This window comes from Lithobates pipiens, unplaced genomic scaffold (genome assembly GCF_037356315.1).
Source record: "Lithobates pipiens isolate NorthernLeopardFrog02 unplaced genomic scaffold, aLitPip1_a1.2 Scaffold_18, whole genome shotgun sequence".
Taxonomy (NCBI): Eukaryota; Metazoa; Chordata; class Amphibia; order Anura; family Ranidae; genus Lithobates; species Lithobates pipiens.
This window is the reverse complement of record NW_027507758.1, coordinates 413,319,447-413,325,025: the sequence shown is the minus strand read 5'-3', so window position 1 is coordinate 413,325,025 and position 5,579 is coordinate 413,319,447. Positions and strand designations below refer to the sequence as shown.

Genomic DNA, 5,579 nt, shown 5'->3' with positions numbered 1-5,579 from the left:
TTGCCACTGGAGTCCTCTTCCACTCTTCCATGATGACATCACAGAGCTGGTGGATGTTAGAGATATCGTGCTCTTCCACCTTCCGTTTGAGGATGCCCCACAGATGCATAATAGGGTTTAGGTCTGGAGACATGCTTGGTCAGTCCATCACCTTTACCCTCAGCTTCTTTAGCAAGGCAGTGGTCAACTTGGAGGTGTGTTTGGGGTCGTTATGTTGGAATACTGCCCTGTGGCCCAGTCTCCGAAGAGAGGTGGGTCATGCTCTGCTTCAGTACTTCACAGTACTTTTTTTTTTTTCTTTTTTTTTTTTATGGAACGCTTCACGAATTTGCGTGTCATCCTTGCGCAGGGGCCATGCTAATCTTCTCTGTATCGTTCCAATTTTTTTAGTATATGTGCTGCCGAAGCGAGCACACGTCACAGTACTTGATGACATTTATGGTTCCCTCAATGAACTGTAGCTCCCCAGTGCCGGCAGCACTCATGCAGCCCCAGACCATGACACTCCCACCACCATGCTTGACTGTAAGCAAGAAAAACTTGCCTTAATACTCCTCACCTGACCTCACAGCTTTTCACAATTGGTGAACTTCTTTACTTCTGACACACTCTGAATCTCTAATATGCTCTTTTTATACCCAATCATGTTACCAGTCTGTTGCCAATTAACCTAATTAATTGCAAAATGTTTTTCAAGCTCTTTCTTTTTATTGCCACTTTCTTTGCCAGCATTGTTACATGGTCACATACATATTTACATAGTTGTTTAGGTTGAATAAAGACACCAGTGCATCCAGTTTGATGTGTGGAATGTGTGTGAGTTTATGTCAATATTAAATCCCATATGCCTGTATGTTACGATCTTTAAGGTAAACTATCGCCACACTCCCTGCTGCTGTGTTGCGTTGTGTTGCCCTGTCCCAACTTTTTTGAGATATGTTGTTGCCATCAATTTCAAAATTACCTTACTTTTTTCCTAAAATTATACATTTTCTCAGTTTAAGTTTGATATGTTTTTTATTTTCTATTGTGAATAAAATATAGGTTTATGAATTATGCAAATCATTCAATTCTGTTTTCATTTAGATTTTACACAGCTCACCAATTTTTGGGGAATTGATTTCAGCGTAACCAAGTTGGCAAAATAATTTAATAAACAAATGTATGTACAACTGCAACAAAAATGCACTGCCAGGCTTTACAGAATTTATGGTATTTTGATAGGATTTTAAAGCTAATCACCAAGGTTTAACAAAAAAAAAAAAAAAAAACCAATATGGTCTTCAAGTCAGCTGACTTCTTTTGGCAAACACCAGATATGCCTGTGTAAAATTTACTAGGTGCTGAGGGGCACTTTACGGTGTGTAAAAATGTTTTATCATTTCTTTTATAAATCATATGATTTTTTTTCATGCCTTTTTGTGATGCAAACATTCACAAATACATATTCAATTAATATATGCCACCTATTATCTACTGTATAGCTCTAAATGTATGTAAATGATATATTAATTTATAAGCATTACTTGATGGAAAGATAGGGATGTGGAAAATTACAAGCAGCATTTTTCAGAGTTAATAAGGGATGTGATCTTTTCTTTTAATAAATTTTTCAATATAAGAGTATATTTCCTACTCTATATACTGAATAATGTTTTAACAACTTTGACACATTTGTTTTGAGGTTCAGGGCTTAGCCAAGCTTCAGCTATTTTAATTTTATGCATTATTCATCAAAAGAAAATTGAAAGGGCTTAAACACATACCTTCAAGCCTCCATTCAGCTGGATGCTTAACAACAATTTTATGTATTAAGCAATGAGTACGCTTTGGAAATGTGGAACTGAATACCCCAATCAATGCTCTGAACAGAATTTCACACTTAAAATAAGCTCAGAAGAACGGATATAAGCATATTGTAAGTAATTTAGAATAGAATGAATAGAGCACTTCTGAAGCTATTTCTGTGCTGCACTGTCCCCGCACAGTTACATATCATCCTGGGACAGTTGTGCTGATAATGCTGATATAATGGACTGAATTCATCCTGCTGAAGTGACAGCAGTTGTGGCAGCTGGTCTGCAGTCATTCTCGGTTCCTACTCAATTATGATTTCCTTACTTGTTCACTTTTTGTGGTCTCTTAACAGTACGATCTTTTTTGTTAGAACAAACAAAGCTCTAAAACAAACCTTTAAATACAGAACAGCTTTAATAGGAAAAACACAAAATAAACACGATTTGTGATTTAATAAAATTTTAATTAAAATGGTCTCTGGTACAGACTGTATTAAACATGTAAAGACTTTAATGTGATGATATGCAAAACAACACATAAATAGTGTTTTCATTTCACTGTATTTTTATGCTTTTTTCTAACCTTTGCTCCTGTGCTAGTAATAAAGGTATTTAACTAACAAGTAATTTAGACATAACGTTTATAATAATCATATTTTCATTTCTGTACTTTTGTGCATGCAAACCACCAAAAACGATTTTATAAGTTGGAAAAATATCAGCCCTTGTGTTTTGGTTTCCTTTCCAAAACTATCTCGTAAGCAACACAGGTGTGTTACAGGTAAAATTAAGCACCATAAAGTGGCTGTAACTTCTTTTCCTATTAACCAGATTCACTTCTTATGCCCCCTGGAAGCCCATTGATCCCAAGCCCATGTAGTTCTGCCTTTAATTCCATCCATTACAGGAGTGCATTTTACAGCTACACAGGCACTGATGCAATAGAGTACATTTTGTACATAAAAAAGTATATTTGGAGAAGCACCTTAACCACTTACCGACCATAGCCAAATGACAGCTACAGCCAGATAATTCTGGGAGGATGTACAATAGCGTCCTCCCAGAATCGTTCTCCCGTGCACCCCCTGGGGGAGCGCACATGGGAGTGTTCATGCCCGCCAGGTTCTCAGGACCCAGTGCATCACAGATCAGGGTGAAAGGCCCTTTACCATGTGATTTCTCCATCCAATTATGGAGCGATCACTTTGAACAAACCAGCGTCATGGCCGGTTCTCTCTGCTGCTCACAACGATTGTGTGAGCAGAAGAGAAAAAAGCTGCAGCGTGAGGCTGCATGAGTTTTTTTACTATTCCAAATGCCCCATTTGTGCCCCAGAATTCCCCCATCTATGCCCCATCTGTGCCAAAGAAGTGTCCCATCTGTGCCCCAGAAGTGCCTAGCAGTGTCCCATCTGTGCCACATCTGTGCCCCAGCAGTGCCACATCTGTGCCCCAGCAGTGCCCTATCAGTGCACATCTGTGCCACAGCAATGCGCTAAAGTACCCCATTGGTGCCACATCTGTGCCCATCAGTGCCACATCTGTTCCCCATGATTGGTCTACAATGCCCCATCAGTGCACATCTGTGCCTCATCAATGCCATGTCAGTGCCAAGCAATGCCCCATCACTACACATCTGTGCCCCACCAGTGCCATGTCAGTGGCCATCAATGCCTCATCAGTGCACATCTGTGCCCCATCAGTATCACTTCTGTGCTTAACAGTGCCCTATAGTGCCACATCTGTGCTCTACAGTGCCCCATCAGTGCCATAAAAGTGTCCATTAGTGCCCATCAATAAGTGCTCATCAGTGCCACACTATCAGTGGATCATCAGCACCCATCAACGCTATAAAAAATGCACAGAAAAATGCATTTTCTTTCCACATTTTCCAAAAACATGTGGTAAAAAATGACACGTTCAAAAGACTCATAATACCTCATAATATATATGTTGTGTTTTCTTTCAAAAATTAGGTAATTTTGTGTGGTTCTCCAGGGCTTTCAAAAGTGTGGGAAATTATATATGTAATTTATGTCCCTAGAAACACCTGACAGTGCTCCCTGCATGTTGGGCCTCTGCATGTGACCAGGCTGTGTAAAAGTCTCACACATGTGGTATCGCCATACTCAGGAGGACTAGTAGAATGTGTTTTGGTGTGTAATTTGAGGTATGCACATGCCATGTGAGAGAAATAACCTGTTAGAACCCTTTCACACTGGGGCATGGGCCGCTTTAGTGGTAAAGCACCGCTAGTTTTAGTGTCGCTTTACCGCTGTTATAGTGCCACTTTTTGGCTGCTAGCGGGGAGTTTTGGCCAAAGAAAGGGTTAAAAGTGCCTATAAAGTGCCACTGCTGAAGCACTTTGTAGGTGCTTTGACAGCACTGCCCATTGATTTCCATGGCAGGGGCAGTTTAGGAGTGATTTATAAACCGCTCCCGCACCTCCCCAAAGATGCTGCTTGCAAGACTTGGACTTTCACACTGGGGAGGCTTGTAAGGAACTTTTCAGGCACTTTACAGGTACATTTGATGAGCACACATGGTTGCATTAGATGGGCACAAGTGGCTTCATATGATGGGCACAAGTGGATGCATATGATGGGCACAAGTGGCTGTATATGATGAGCACAAGTGACTGCATATGATGGGCACAAGTGGCTGCATTTGACAGGCACAAGTGGCTGCATATTACGGGCACAAGTGGCTGCATATGAAGGACAATACCAGTCACCTGATTGGCTGAAGGCACAGGCTCCCCGATTGGACATCTAGCAGACTTAAGAAGAGAGGAGGTGGAAGCATAGAGGACACAGGAGCTGTCCCACAGCTCTCCGCTGTCACCTGCTGCCTGACCCACCACTAAAATGGGGTAAGTGCTGGGCAGACAGTGGGCAGAGTCACAGTGGCAGCCCCCAGGCACTATATACTCTGAACAGCAGTAAATATACTATACGGCCTGCCCTATATACTCTGCAGAAAAACTGGGCCTTAGGTGTTGGTGGTACTAGAACACTGTAACTAGGCTTGTGCAATTTGTTTCGTAACGAATCGAAATTCGGACGAATTTTGCATCTTTCAGACATTCGGATACATCCGAATGTCCGAATAAAAAAATAACGAATAACAACGAATACGAAAGAAATATAACGAATGAATTCAAATTAATTCGATATGATTCGGTAATTCTTTAATGATCTAATGAAACAAAAGGTCAGATCAAAGTAAATCTTATAGTCCAATCAGCTAATTAATTTTGTGCCGGAGGATGGATTACTGGCAAAGTGCATTCCTGAGAACTGAGTTAGAAGGGTGTTGTATTGTATTGTATTTGAGCCGAGGAGAAGAAACGTTGTCATTGTGTGTGTTAAAAGATTCAATAAACAAACGATTTTCCAAACTACGAATCATTATCACGAATGTCTATACATACATAAATAGCGAATTTCAACGAATACGAACGAATAAATTCGACACTCTATGAATAATAACGAATTATTCGAAAATGTATTTACGTAACATAACAAATATAACAGAACGAAATGATGTATTTTACGAATGACAACGAACCGAAACTAAACAAAATTTTCCGTTGTGCACAAGTCTAACTGTAACCCCTCACAGTTACTCTTGTTGGGGCAGGAACGGGCCCTGCTGTAAAATATTATATCAAAAATTGTAATTACATGGCCCTGTTAAACAGGGGCAGGAAAATTGGGGCTTTGGTTTTGGTGGCGCCAGAACACTGTAACCCCTCACAGTTACTCAAGTTGGGTGCAGGAAC

The 5,579-nt window shown here is 40.5% G+C and overlaps 1 non-coding gene across 1 annotated transcript; it reads right to left on the bottom strand.

Annotated features, from left to right (window-relative positions):
* Positions 1–304: 304 nt before the first annotated feature.
* LOC143990686 (U6 spliceosomal RNA) lies at positions 305–414 on the bottom strand. The gene has a single exon (XR_013277408.1). It is a non-coding gene; the product is annotated as a U6 spliceosomal RNA (small nuclear RNA).
* Positions 415–5,579: the final 5,165 nt, after the last annotated feature.